This window comes from Triticum urartu, chromosome 3A (assembly GCF_056163025.1).
Source record: "Triticum urartu cultivar PI428250 chromosome 3A, HENAU_Tu73, whole genome shotgun sequence".
Lineage (NCBI taxonomy): Eukaryota > Viridiplantae > Streptophyta > Magnoliopsida > Poales > Poaceae > Triticum > Triticum urartu.
The window spans coordinates 452,157,841-452,173,993 of NC_141875.1; positions in this window are offsets into that span (position 1 = coordinate 452,157,841).

Below are 16,153 nucleotides of genomic sequence, written 5' to 3' on the forward strand. Positions count from 1 at the left end.
GATTAGTAGAACGACTCCTGCCTGCATCTACTACTATTACTCCTCACATTGACCGCTATCCAGCATGCATCTAGTGTATTAAGTTCAGGGAAAAACGGAGTAATGCAATAACAATGATGACATGATGTAGATAAGATCCATTTATCTATATGGAGGTAGATATAGATCTCGTATTTTTATCCTTAGTGCCTACGATACATACGTGTCAGTTCCCTTTCTGTCACTAGGATCAAGCACCGTAAGATTGAACCCACTACCGGGCACCTCTTCCCATTGCAAGACAAATAGATCAAGTTGACCAGACAAAACCCAAATATCGGAGAATAAATACGAGCCTATAAGAGATCATGAAAAAAAGAGATCAAAGAAACTCAAATACTTTCATGGATATAAAAACATAGATCTGATCATAAACTTGAAGTTCATCGATCCCAACAAACACACTGCAAAAAGAGTTACATCATATGGATCTCCAAGAGACCATTGTATTGAGGATCAAGAGAGAGAGAGAGAGATGAAGCCATCTAGCTACTAACTATGGACCCGAAGGTCTACAAAGAACTACGCACGCATCATCGGAGAGGCACCAATGGAAGTGGTGAACCCCTCTGTGATGGTGTCTAGATTGGATATGGTAATTCTAAACTTTGCGGCGGCTAGATGAATATTTCGTCGACTCCCCTAGGGTTCTGATATTTTTGGGGTATTTATAGAGCAAAGAGGCGGTCCGGGGACACCCTAGGTGGGCATAACCCACCAGGGCATGCCTGGTCCTCCTGGCGCACCCTGGTGGGTTGTACCCCCCTCGAGGAACCCCCCGGGTGCAACGAGGGCCCATTGCCTTCCTTCCGGCCCATAAAAAATCTTTGTAAAGTTTCATGGCATTTGGACTTCGTCAGATATTGATTTTCCGTGATGTAAAAAACATGGAAAAAACAGCAACTGGCACTTGGCACTATGTCAATAGGTTAGTACCAAAAAATGATATAAAATGACTAAAATGATTATAAAACATCCAAGATTGATAATAAAACATCATGGAACAATGAAAAATTATAGATACATTGGAGACGTATTAGGCACCTCTTCCCATTGCAAGATAAATAGATCAAGTTGGCCAAACAAAACCCAAATATCGGAGAAGAAATACGAGGTTATAAGCAATCATGCATAAAGAGATCAAAGAAACTCAAATACTTTCATGGATATAAAAACGATAGATCTGATCATAAACTCGAAGTTCATCGGATCCCAACAAACACATCGCAAAAGAGTTACATCATATGGATCTCCAAGAGACCATTGTATTGAGAATCAAGAGAGAGAGATGAAGCCATCTAGCTACTAACTACGGACCCGAAGGTCTACAAAGAACTACTCATGCATCATCGGAGAGGCACCAATGGAGGTGGTGAACCCCATCCGAGATGGTGTCTAGATTGGATCTCGTGGTTCTGGACTCTGCGGTGGCTGGACGAATATTTCATCGACTCCCCTAGGGTTTTGAAAATATTGGGGTATTTATAGAGCAAAGAGGCGGTCCGAGGGCACCCGAGGTGGGCACATTCCACCAAGGCGCACTTGGGCCTCCTGACGCGCCCTGGCAGGTTGTCCCCTCCTCGGGACTCCCCCCAGGTGCAACCAGGGCCCAACATGTTCCTTCTGGTCCTTAAAAAATCTCCGTAAAGTTTCGTGGCATTTGGACTTCGTCTGATATTGATTTTCTGCGATGTAAAAAACACGGAAAAACAGGAACTAGCACTTGGCACTATGTCAATAGGTTAGTACCAAAAAATGATATAAAATGACTATAAAATGATTGTAAAACATCCAAGATTGATAATATAACAGCATGGAACAATCAAAAATTATAGATACATTGGAGACGTATCAAGTTCCTGTTAAATTTAACAATTATCCCGGGTTCGTTTGGACTTTGTTATACATTAATGGAGTTTCTGGACATTTAGTGTGCATAATCCAAATTTGAACTACAAGCACAGGCTCCGGTGCACCAAAGTTGGTTGAAAATCACATGTGTGTCCTTGGGTGAATTTCTAGGTCCCAAGCAAGAAATGGGAATGAAATTCAAACATCTGGGCGTCGTGACTCGGCCAAGAACATCGAGAAACTTGGTTCTTAAATTCATGTAAATCCAAAACTCGCCTGGAAATCATGAAACTTGGCATGGTGTCATCTCATGGCACTAACATGTTGTGGTAAAAAATTGGCGATTTGGAACAAGTTTTGGTATAAGCTTCTTGCAAACCGGAGCTTCTCTCAAGAAGGCTCGTGGTTATGAGAGGAAACATGTCACCTTTGAGTGTGAAACGATATACGCTGTCCCCCTTGAGTTTATTTACAGAGGCAACATAGAACTACATGAGTGCCATGTTAAATTTTGGAATTATTCCGGGTTCGTTTGGCCTTTTTTATACATTAATTGAGTTTCTCGTCAATTAATGGGCATAATTCAAATTTGAACTACAAGCACATGCTCTCGTGCACCAAAGTTGGTTGAAAAATCACATGCGTGTCCTCGGGTGAATTTCTAGGTCCCATGCAAGAAATGGGAATGAAATTCAAACATCTGGGTATCGTGGCTCGGCCGAGAACAATGAGAAACTTGGTTTTAAAATTCTTGTAAATCCAAAACATGCCTAAAAATCATGAAACTTGGCATGGTGTCATGTCATGGTACTACCATGCTGTGGTAAAAAAATTCACCGAATAGGAACGAGTTTTGGTATAAGCTTCTTGCAAACTGGAGCTTCTCTCAAGAAGACTCGTGGTTCTGAGAGGGAACATGTCACCTTTGTGTGCATAATTCAAATTTGAAATACAAGGACATGGCCCAGTGCACCAAAGTTGTCTGAAAAATCACATGTGTTGTAACACCCACGATGCGGCTATGTCTCCCACGTGTCGGAGCACGACTTAGAAGCATAACCGCATTGTAGGCATGTCGCAAGAGGGGTAATCTTTACACATCCCATGTACTGAATAAGAAAGAGATAAAGAGTTGGCTTACAATCGCCACTTCACACAGTACATGAATATAGCATTACATCATCCAGAATACAATCAAGGTCCGACTACGGAACCAAATAAAGAAAGACAACCCCTAATGCTAGATCCCCGATCGCCCCAACTGGGCTCCTCTACTGATCAAGCGGTAATGAAACAACACAATGAACAAGATCTTCATCGAGCTCCCACTCGAGCTAGGTTGCGTCATCTGCACTGGTATCATCGGCATCTGCAACTGGTTTTTGGAAGTAAACTGTGAGTCACGGGGACTCAACAATCTCACACCCATGAGATCAAGACTATTTAAGCTTATGGGTTGGAAAAGGTAGTGAGGTGGAGCTGCAGCAAGCACTAGCATATATGGTGGCTAACTTACGCAAATGAGAGCGAGAAGAGAAAGCAAAGCACGGTCGTGAACTAGAAGTGATCAAGAAGTGATCCTGAAACTACTTACGTTCAAGCATAACACAAGAACCGTGTTCACTTCCCTGACTCCACCGGAAAGAGACCATCATGGCTACACACGCAGTTGATGCATTTTAATTAAGTTAAGGGTCAAGTTCTCTACAACCGGAAATTAACAAATTCCCATCTTCCCATAACCGCGGGCACGGCTTTCGAAAGTTCAAAACCCTGCAGGGGTGTCCCAACTTAGCCCATCACAAGCTCTCACGGTCAATGAAGGGTATTCCTTCTCCCAGGACGACCCAATCAGACTCGGAATCCCGGTTACAAGACATTTTGACAATGGTAAAACAAGACCACCCACTGTGCCGACAAATCCCGATAGGAGCTGCACATATCTCGTTCTCAGGGCACACCGGATAAGCTAAGCGTACAAGAGCCAACGTAACCCAAGTTGCCCAGGGATGGCCCTGTACGGTGCTCTAGTTTGGACCAACACTCAGAGGAGCACCGACCCGGGGGTTTAAATAAAGATGACCCTTGAGTCTGCAGAACCCAAGGGAAAAAGGCTTAGGTGGCAAATGGTAAAACCAAGGTTGGGCCTTGCTGGAGGATTTTTATTCAAGGCGAACTGTCAAGGGATTCCCATTATAACCCAACCGCGTAAGGAACGCAAAATCAAGGAACATAACACCGGTATGACGGAAACTAGGGCGGAAAGAGTGGAACAAAACACCAGGCATAAGGCCGAGCCTTCCACCCTTTACCAAGTATATAGATGCATTAAAGTAAACAAGATATAATAATAATGATATCCCAACAATATCCATGTTCCACCACGGAACAAACTTCATCTTCACCTGCAACTAGCAACGCTATAAGAGGGGCTGAGCAAAGCGGTAACATAGCCAAACAACGGTTTGCCAGGAAAAGTGGGTTAGAGGCTTGACATGGCAATATGGGAGGCATGATATAGCAAGTGGTAGGTATCGCGGCATATAAATAGAGCGAACACTAGCAAGCAAAGATAGAAGTGATTTCGAGGGTATGGTCATCTTGCCTGAAATCCCGCAAGGAAGAAGAACGAGTCCATGAAGAAGACAAACGGACGTAGACGAACGAATCCTCACAACTCCGGAATGAAACCGAAGCTAACGCGAGAAGCAACCCGGAAAGAAGCAAGCAACATAGTAAACAACCATCACATAAACATGGCATGATGCACAACCAAGTATGATGCATGTCCGGTTTAATGAGGCATGGCATGGCAAAGTGCACAAACAAAACTACAAGTTAAGTGGAGCTCAATATGCAACGAGTTGCATATTGACGGAACACCACACTCAAGTTATTTAGTTCGATCTCGTTTATGCACCCAACAATATTAAATGTTGATTAACATGGCAAGGGGTGAAGCATATGAAAACTACCCATCTAGGCAAGTTTAAATGAGGCCGGAAACAACGAACAACACTTCTGGTAAATCCCCATATGCATATTTTATGAATTTGGTACTGTTCTGCCCTAAACCCAATTTTAGATTTGTTAAACATGCAAAGCAAGGTCACCAAGATAATCTACGCATTTTTCTACCCCATTTACATATAAAGTTTGTTACAAACCGAGTTATGGTTATTTAGTTATGAAACAAGTCATTTTAGCATGGCAGTTAAGAAAATAAATGCAAACAGCAGTTTAAACATTTTAAACATGCATGAAAGTTGGATATTATGAAACTAGATGAAATTCTACTCATATTTCATATAAAAGTTTTTACATGTGATGCATAGTTTGTGAGATATTAAATGTATGAACATGAGGGTCTTTTCTGTAAAACTGCCAAACCTCTGGAAATTAACTAAACGTCCAGAACGAAAAAAAGACGTGGGCCGAAACTGGTGAGCACAGGATAATATGCAGCGCCCAGGGCGTCACATAACAAACAGGGGGGTGGGCTGGCTTGTGCTCACCTCGCGGGCCTTGGGGCCAGCGGATCTAGTGGGTTGAGCCTGCAGCAGGGCGCGGGGCGGCTGGGCCACGCGCGAGGAGGAAAAGAGGGGCTGAGCGGTCCTTGGGCGGGGAGGAGGCCAAGGCGGGCCCACGCGCGAGGTGGGAGACAAGGGCGCGTGGTTGGAAGCTCAGGTGGCGGCGTGGCTGGTGGCTGCGCGCCAAGTGGCGGCGGGACAGTGGGGAAGAAGGGCTAGGGGTAGGTTTTAGACTAGGATTAGTCCGAAAATGGACTAGGGGGGTCTATATATAGCAAGTTTTGCTAGGGTTTGGGTCTAGGGGGTTTTCGGAGCCTCCGATCGCGATCCAACGGCTCCGGACGCGAGGAGGGGTAGGTTTGAGCTTGTGGGCTGTGCAGAAGGCCTCAGGCTGAGAGGAGAGAAGAGAGAGAGAGAGAGTCCCGGCGTCTGTTTCGGAGACCGAAACGTCCGACGATAGACCGGCTATACTGCCGCTATAGTTATCCGTTGGGGCATCAAACGGACTCCGAATGCGATGAAACTTGGCAGGCGACCTACTAACAACATAACAACACTGCATGCCAACTTTCAACCCATTCCGAGAACATTTTCCGGCCACCTATAAAATAATATTTCGGACATGCCGCGGGTGCGTGCAAGTGTGTCTGGGCTCAGAACGGACAACGGAGAGAACGAGGAGACTGGGACGGATGCAAGTTTTGAAAACATGATGATGCAATGCACATGATGACATGACAAGATGCAACACGTAAGCGAATGACATGGCAACGACGGCGAATAACTGGGAGACACCTGGCGCATCAGTCTCGGGGCATTACAACACTCCACCACTACGAGAGGATCTCGTCCCGAGATCTGGGATGGCACCGGAGGGAAAACGGAAGAGGAAGAAGTAAAACAAGTTGCTTCTTGGACAAACGAGTGAAACCACGAACCTTGAGAGGTTGAACAAATTGAAAGAAAGAAAACAACGAAGATGAACAAAGTTGAAAACACTCCGTTAGAAAAGAGGAACAAGGAACCTTACGGGAACCTTGAGGTTCAAAGACATAGGAAAAGGGATGCAATAGTCAAGAAGTACATGCAAGCACTCCGGTAGGAATATGAACTTGGAAAAATGAAAGCACTTGGATGAGAGTCCGGTTAGAAGGGGAAACATAGACATAACACTCCAGTTAAAACAAGATAGCGAAGGGAAAAGAATGATATAATTCGGACAGCACTCCGACTGTAAATGGAAGGAATCGAACATGATCTTGAGAAAACGAGATGATTGGTTGAAAAGAGCAATATCGCAAAGCCTCCGGAATGAATGAATAGAAGATAAATCGTCGGAATCAGAGAACGGAGAAGGAAATGATAACTTCTACCACAATTGAATTTGGCAAACATCCTTGCAAGAAGGTTAGAACGGAGTTGTTGGGTTATCAACAACGAAACGAATAAACTTGTAGTGGGCTTATGGAAGACATCTCAAAACTGAGGTGAAATTCTGCCACTAACAAAAACAATAGATTGGATTGATATCAACAAGGAGATGAGAAGCTTATTTCACCGGGAGGATAGATGGAGAACTCGGGTCATTTGTTAGCACCATAAATAGCAACAATCCTTAGAGAAAGCTTTAGGTGAAATATAACCCAAGATAACTCCAACGAAGAGATTGATGGATTTAAAATACCCCATTCTTGATAACTTGTGAATCATGAAACACGAAGGGAAATTATCAAAAATGACATAACACCACCTCAAAAGATAAGATAGAAAGAATTGCACTCCGGATTGCAAGATGAAGAAAACTTGAAGTATAGCTTGGCGGATCATAGCTTCGAGAGATATCTTGGAGAACAATTGGAGAATGAAAAGAATCCTTGACGAACCACCATGTAGAGCCTCCATGAAGAACTCCGGTAATAAAAGAATGATCAAACGAAAGGAAAGAGAAGTTGAAAACACAAGGTGAAGACTTGCAATTATTAGATGGATCTTCATGACGAGAAAATTGAGAGAGCTTGGAACTCCGGGAAAAGAAAGATGAATCAAGTGAAACCGAGAATTTGATGAGCCTCCGGAATAAGGAATTGAGTTTACTCGATGAAACAAGAATAAGAATTACATTATGCTTATCCTTCATCAATTTAAATTGATGACAAGCAACGGATTTGGAATACTACTTATTCTCATAGAAAGGATTAAGATAGATATCGCGCCAACTTGGGAAGGTCTTCAACGAACCACCGGAAGGGTTGAAACAACGAATAAATTGATATTATAAACGAAGGAAGAAGAATCTTGGAAGAACCACCGTAAGAATTGAAAATGAACGAAGAAAAGATAAAGAAACACCGAGAAGAATTAGGGAACGAATGAAGATACTTGAAGGAATTTGATACAAGAGAACGAAGAGATCATGAACTACTTAGAGGATATCTGCACGATGCACCGGAAAGATTTGGAGAACGAGAGCTGAAAGCTGAAAATGAATAACTCTGAGATTATGGGCTTTGGATGAATCAGACTGAAAATACTCCTGAATTGCTCCGTATGGGTGAAAAGAATATCTCACAATCGAAAATAATTATGAGAGGATGGCATCAATCTTGAATCACGAATCTTTGAGAGAATGGATAAGATTGAGAAACTCTTCTTCGGTCTTCAAAATCTGAGAATGACGACAAGAAACACCACCATGATTTGTTGAGGCACTCCGGAAGAATCAAAAGCGAAGAGGTTGAGCCAACGATGAAAAGAATTTGACCGATCTTGGAGAAATACATTTGACTGATGATAATTCATTCTTACGTCAAACTTGGAGAAGACTCCGGGAAAATAGAGGAGTCAGGTAAGATCCTGGGAAAAGACCTGTGGGTTAGGGCCCACTCAAAAGAAAACATTGTTGAAAAGATTGCTTGAAAAGAGAGATTGCACCGGTTGAATTTAAATGGCTTGAAAGAGATAACATCCTCGAAAGAGCTTGAACGAATGCAGAGTGGAAACACGAATCTTCGAGATACCTTGAGCACTCCGAAACAATTGAATAGCGAGAAGTGGATGATTAAGAGGTGCACCGGCATGAGAAAACATTTGAAACAAGGAAAGGATATGATCAACAAAGCTTGACTTGAAACCACCAGAGAAGAAAAAGAATGAAGAATGATGAACTTGAAGCTCCGTTAGAATCTTCCTGAGAATCACCGGATAAGAACATTGACAGAAAAGAATGGAGATACTTCCCATCAATAAAAGGATACTTGATTAAGAAATCTCAATCCTTGAAGAAAAAAGGGTGGGTGGGAGGGAAAACAAAAACAACTTGGGGGCGGATGAAACGAACACCATCGAGAGAACTTAGAATTGAATTTGCGGATGTTTAAAATGATAGGATCAGTTGAAGAGGAGCACACCAGTTGAAAAGGATTGACATGACAATCTCGATTATCATGACGGATTGGTATTCACATAGGAGTACGAGAGCACCACTTAGGAAAGGTATGGAAACACATTTGACATCGAAGCAACTTGAATACCACAATCAAAACAGAACAAAGGATTGGCTTGCAAAATAAGCCGGAATAAACATATGATAGAGATTCCGTCCGAAGTTTTCGTGGTGGGGCCCACACGGGCTCGATCGTACAGCACCATCATGTACAAGGCAGTCCACATGACATACGAAGCGTCCCCGAGTCAGCATAGCCAAGGACTCTTTAAGACACAACGAGACCACTATAAAACCAACCGTGGATAGGCGGACCACTAGACATCGAACCCCAATTTCATATCATACATCTGTCGGAAAGATATCCTAGGAGCTACTTGAATTCCCACTTATCAACTCCCGAAACTTTCTGGTTATGCAATCGGGTGTTGGGGATACAGGGGAAGCATAATATCTCACCCAAAACTAGCAAATCCTACATCCAGCTGTATCCATCCTTCAACACATAACCAAGAAACCTTCGGAAATGGCTTACTAGGGATGATAGACTACTCATATCAATAAGGAATTCCTTCTTTTCCGAGAGCCCATTCGGACAGAACTCCAAAGTTAAGCGTGCTCAGCTTGGAGTAGTTTCAGGATGGGTGATCGACCGGGAAGTTGCTCCCGGGTGCTCACGAGTGAGGACAAAGTGCACAGAAAAGACTAGTATTGATCCATGGGGCAAGTCTAGATCCCGCCAGGAGTAACAACCACCGGCGGGTGTGTCTGGGGCATTACAAGTTGGTATCGGCATCGACCTTCGCGGTTACATGGATGTTTGTGGACAGGTGCGCAGTCATGTTATGCATGACGTTTGTGACCCGTGGTGGCACACAGCATGGCACATGTGCCGGACTGGAAGCACAGACGTATGTGCCAAGAGGGAACGTTCCTGTGGCCCGACGAGAATGTCAGTTCCTTTGAGTGGGGGTGTATGTGATAGCCTGGCTTATTAGGGATGATAGACTACTCATATCAATAAGGAATTCCTTCTTTTCCGAGAGCCCATTTAGACAGAACTCCAAAGTTAAGCATGCTCAGCTAGGAGTAGTTTCAGGATGGGTGATCGGCCGGGAAGTTGCTCCCGGGTGCTCACGAGTGAGGACAAAGTGCGCAAAAAAGACTAGTATTGATTTATGGGGCCAGTCTAGATCCCGCCAGGAGTAACGACCACCGGCGGGTGTGTCGGGGGCGTTACATGTGTGTCCTCGGGTATATTTCTAGGTCACATGCAAGGAATGGGAATGAAATTCAAACATCTGGGCGTCGTGGCTCGGCTGGAAACATTGAGGAACTTGGTTTTTTAATTCCTGTAAATCCAAAACACGCATGAAAATCATGAAACTTGGCTTGGTGTCAAGCATGGCACCAAAATGCTATGGTAATTTTGTTGTCTGATTTGTGAAGGCGCACACATTAACAATCAACAAAGTCATTTTGGAACAAGTGTTGTCACGTTATAATCGGAAACACAAGTATTATTGAAACTGTGGGTGTTCTATTTACCATGTACGTGCCGCCACTCTTCCCCTTTTTTATTAGCTAGGAGGCGTCGTGCAGGGTAGCTATTTGAGTACGGGAGGCGTGCGATCAGACCCCTGTGCGTGCTTATCGGGAGGAGAGCCCTTTGACCTCCATCTGCCGTCCACCTCTCTCCCAAGGTCTCCATTAATGGCACCCAAACCTCTGTCAATTTAATGACGTGGCTATGCCTCACTCGACTGAGATTTAAGAGAGATAAAAGAAATTTTGAAAAGAAAATTTTGCACGGATCTTGATGTAAGATCCGACGGACCTATATAGCATCTACTACGACTTATAGCAAGACTGATGAATATATAAGGACGATGACAATGGATAATAATTGTCTTACATGATTAAGAAGATAATTAAAAAAGCCACATGCGGCTACACCCGAAATACACAAGGGCAAAAGAAGAAGGAAGACAACGATCTGGGTCGCTGATCTCTACTTTCTTGATGCGTTGCTGCAGGCCGTGGAGACTAGTCTCCGCAGCGAGTGGCGATGAGCTCTATCGTGTCCTCAAGACGCTGCTTGAGAGCATCCACGGATTACTCCACCAGCATTTGGCGCTCGATGCGGAGCATGTCATTCTCTTCCATAAGTTTCTTGATGATGACGTCGGTCCTCTTCAACAAGGCACTAGTCTCCTCCTCCTGCTCTACACTTCGGATGATCTTCGCCCTCAGCAGGTCGTGCTTGGCCCGGAGCCTCTCATTGCCCTACCTTAGTTGTCGGATGACGCCGGTAGGCTGTTCAAACGAGGCTTTCATGTTGTCCTGGAACCTCGCCTAGCCGAAGATGTGATCTATCTGTCTATGGACAATCACATGCATGTGTCTGTAAGAGTCGTCGCCTGCCCGCGAGACATTTTTTGAGGACTCCACAACGTAGCGGGACATCTCTGTTGCATTCATGGCACAGCGGGACATCTCTGCTGCTTCCGCGGCGCGGCCGGACCAGTCTGCTGCATCGATAGCGCGGCGGGACCTCCATGCTGCGTCGGTGGCGCGGCAAGACCTCTGTGCTGCTACTTCCGTGCGGCGGGACATGTCGGCTGCTTTCGCGGCGAGGCAGGACATCTCTCGTGCTTCTGCTTCCATGCTCGCCTCTCCCTGGTGGTAATCTCTCGACCCAAAACTCACGCTGGCCATGGCAGACACAAGGGAAGGATGCTGAATGACTTGTTTGTTTTTGTGGATGAGGAGTTGAGGAGGAATGTGCACTCATCTTGGCATAGTAGCATTTATAACCGAGTACTAATACGCTCCTAAGTGGGAAACCGTTTAGGTTGTGATCGGTGTGAACAGGTTTGCAGTCAAATATAGTGTGGTAGTAGTACCTCCTTTCTAGTTTATAGGGCTCGATTCAAAAATCTCACCAACCAAGGTAGATGATGAGTGGTGGAATTTTTTTTGTAGTTTTCAATGTGACGAGACGCAAGCTCAAAATTTATTGATGGTTCTAGTTTCGAAGTGCGGCACTATTCCTGGATGGCGTAATGTCGGAACGTGTTCTCGGCCGTGGTGTAGCATATGCCATGGTAGTTCTTTTTCTACTACTGTGTACGTGCAATAACTGGCACCGTCGGATACATATCTTACGGTTATTGTGGCGTTCAACAGGAATAGCCTCATGGCGAGCTATAGACTAGTCTTTTTTTTCTGACGCATTAGACCTATCTCTTGGGACTTCTCGCACGCACCATCTCTAGCTCCCTAGGTCGATGCCACCCACATACACTTGTACTCTGAGTTTAGTACGTTATACAAGAAGAGAAGAGGTGCACGCATACACTAGTCCTCACACACACACACATCTATAGCTACGAATTGTAGTGTTCTCAACCATCTGATTGGCTCTCTCATAGGTTTCACATTGCTCCTTGGCCTTGAGATTCAGAAGTTTAAAATGCAGAGGCTAAGCTGGAGGCATGAGGTTTTGGTTAATGTGCGGGGCCGCGCACGACACCAACACGACACAAGCTTCGTCTGCCTGGTCCGCATGCAGTCAGATGAGTTGTCCAAGTATAGACACAACCAGGCCCTCCTTGGTATGTGCGCCTCGACTTATGCATAGAGAAATTAGGATCAGAGGGAGTACTACTAGTAGTAGTACAGTACTACTTTGATGTGTCGCGTCAACTCGCACAAGTATGCAACACTTCCTGAACAAACAAGCATATAAGTTGATGTCGTTATACTTCTTACCCAAAGGATCTTTATATCCAACAGACACAAAATATCCGTTCGACTGTTGGAAATTACTTTAACTGCTGATCTGATGTCAAAGTAATTGCTGCATTGCCACCAAAACCCACCATATCTTAAGCTAAATTAGACCGAGCTAACCCCTATATTAGCATATTACTAAGAGAAACAGAAGGCACTATAGAATCATTTAGGGCGTGATCTTGTCAATCTGAATGTGGAGGCACACCAGCTTAGCCCTGGCCAGCAGCTTGGGTGGAACTGTGAAGAAGGTCAGCTCCTGCACGGCGACGTCGCCGGGATCCTTGCTGCTTGTCACCTCCATTTCCACTTTGACGGTGTCGGTCCTGCCTTTGGGCTCCCCCGGTGGGCCGTTCGCCCACAGCTTGGCCATGTAGTGCGGCAGTGGGGATGCCCCCGCTTTGATGTAGACGACCGACACGGCGATAGGAGCGCCGATGTCGAGCACGCCATCAACCAAGAAAATGCGCGACCATCCTCCTCCGCGAACAGCAAGAGTCGTGGCTCTGAAAGTGGCACTTGCAGCTAGAGCACCTTGCTGTACTGGATCATGTGCACGGGCATGGGATGCATGGTGCTGATGTGGTGGGAGAGCACTGGCGGCAGGCCTTCGTAGCCGCAGATGGGCACGGGGCATTTGCAGGGCGCGAGCAAACACACGCTCTGGTGATCGGCTAGCTTGTGGTAAGTGACGTAGAGCCCACAGCCTTCGTGCGAGCACTCCACCCTCACCGAGGAGAGGACGGTGTCCACCGCCGTGTTCCGCATGTCGAAGCCACCGCCTAGGGATGGCAATGGGGACAATCCCCTACGGGGATACCTACAACATCCCCATCCCCATCTATTCCCTATCATCCCATCCCCATCCCCGTTTACATGACTGGGGATGAAATTTCCCCATACCCATGCCCCACTGGGAAACGGGGCCCCATTAGGGTCCCAATCCCATAAACAAATACTCATATACATCATTGTTGAGGAAATCGTTAACTGGTAGCTGCTCGGTTGGCTAGCGAGTAGGGGATTAATTGGCTAATCGGCAAGTTAATCGGCCATTTAATCAATTAATCAAACTATTTTTTGGTTTAGAGGATACTCGGTGCCCCTATGAGTAGGGATTAATCGGCAAGTTAACTGGTTAATCTGATGAATTATTGAACAGGGATATACATAATATGACACCCTATAATCAACATACATACATGGTGTTGTCCTTGTCCTGCTAATGCCTATCTAGGCCGTATTGACTTCCTGTTCATGGTGGCAGCCGAGGTGACGATGTGAGATAGTTTTAAGGGTTTTTTCAAAGCTTTTTTTGTTTTCACAAGTTTGTTTGTGAATATTTTAAGGTTGACCGCAGTATCACAGTTAATAACCAGGTCCCCGATGGGTATTGGGTCTGGGGAATAGGATATCACCCCATCCCCATCGTACCTTATGGGGAATACAATAGTTTGGTAAATATCCCCATGGGGATGTTTTTCGCCCATCCCCACCCCCTATAGATGAAATCCCCACGGGTTTGGCGGGTATGGGGCCCCGTTGCCATCCCTACCACCGCCGCGCTCACACTTCTAGCACTACCACTGCTTCCCGGGGCGCTCGACGCAGCAGTCCGCACAGGCCAGGTGCCCTCCCTTGCACCGCACAAATCAATTGAACAACACACCAATCAAGAAACATGCACCTTGCTCGATCAGCCGAACGGACGAGGTGTATTCGAACCTTATACACTGGAGGCTTCAAGGGGCGGAGGCACAAGGGGAAGTGGAGCAAGGTGAGGTCCATCGAGACCATAGAGAGCTCCATCGTCGGGTCATGTTCCGTCTGCATGATCTCACCCTCCTCGTGCACAACCATCTCTCGCTTTAGGGCCGGGGCATTACAAAGCTTTACCGTGACATATTCATACTACTTCAAGGTGCATTAAATCAACACATGCAAGTATCAAAAGCAGAGTCGTGGCACGCATGCATGCATTGTAATTAATGCATCGGTAAATGCAAATTATTGAAATATATCGAGCGCAGTGCTTTGATGTGTCATGTCAACTCATACAACAATGAGAAGTTTGGTTACTACAATGCCCTCTCCCTCGTGGACTAAGCTCTGGTGCCTTAACTACACCTGCCTTTGGCTGTATGATAGGTGGGCCACCCACCTGTTGGGCCCACCTATCATACATGCTAATGCAGGAGCAGTAAGTCAATGAAGTTGCGTCCCTCCCTCGGCCATGAGCGTGGTGGCTGGCAGGACTAGGAGAAGCTTTCGCTACACGCTCTCCCTCCCGCACGCGGTGGACATGCAACAGTTCATTCGGTGCCAGATGCCCAGAATCATACTGTAGTACTCCTCCACTGCAGTAGTGCCCCATCATTGTTCGACTTCCCGAAGAGGCAAAGAGCCAAGCGCAGCCCGGACGCTCGTGTGGCAGTTTCATGTGTAGAGTAGTCTAGGATAGCGTGTACCGTACCTCTAAGCTTAAAATCGTTGGGGTCGGCTCCATGCTATGAGGCCATCTCAAAGAATGTGCACCTCGAGGCCACGCTCGCCACGCAGCACCTCGCCATGCAAGAAACCGTCGATACGCACATCCACGTCTATGAGGAAATCATCTACATAGGCCACTACATGGCCAGCGAGGACAGAAAGACATTGGCCTTCTTCCAGTGGCTGGAATCTTTGGACGCCATTATTCAGAAGCACGTCGACCTGGCCACGAAAGCCGCTGCTACTTAACCGTCGTTCGATGGGCCGGCGCCCTCAGCCGAGAAGGTGGACGTCGTCGATGGATGCATCTCTTCTTCTTGCCTCCTATAACCAGCACTGCATCGCCTCATGACCTTAATGTTTTATTAGTATACTACTCCCTCCGTTCCCAAATATAAGTCTTTCTAGAGATTCCAGCAAGTGACTACATACGGAGCAATATGAGTGAATCTACACTCTAAAATATGTCTACATACATCCGTATGTTGTATTCCATTTGAAATATCTAAAAAGGCTTATAGTTAGGAACGGAGGGAGTATATGGCATTTTTATTCCAGTCGTAACATTTTCACTGCGAGGTGGGGCCGCAGTTGAGCAAACCGACCATCGACAATCCCCACCCCGCCCACCGGGCGTCGGCTGAGTTTAGAATTAGAAAATAGAAACGAGGGAGAAGAGCTAGTTGTAGCACGAACGATGTTGTCAGATGTGACTTGTGTTGATAGAATAGGAGTACTGAGCACTCATACCTCTTTTTTAGCAAAAAAAGTAGACATGTGGGAGAGCCAGCATCCGGGTCGACGTGTCATGCACCAGAATAGAGTGCGGAATGGAAGGGGGCATCACCCCGGTCGTAGCGCCAGTAATTCATGACTATAGTGAGTAGTCATATCACAAGTCTTTCCAGCAGTAACGCGCCGCCAAATCGCACAACCCGACCTTTCTAGCAGTAAGTAAGTTGAATCCGCTACTCCCTCACCCTCCTCGCCTCTCTGTCAAACCGCC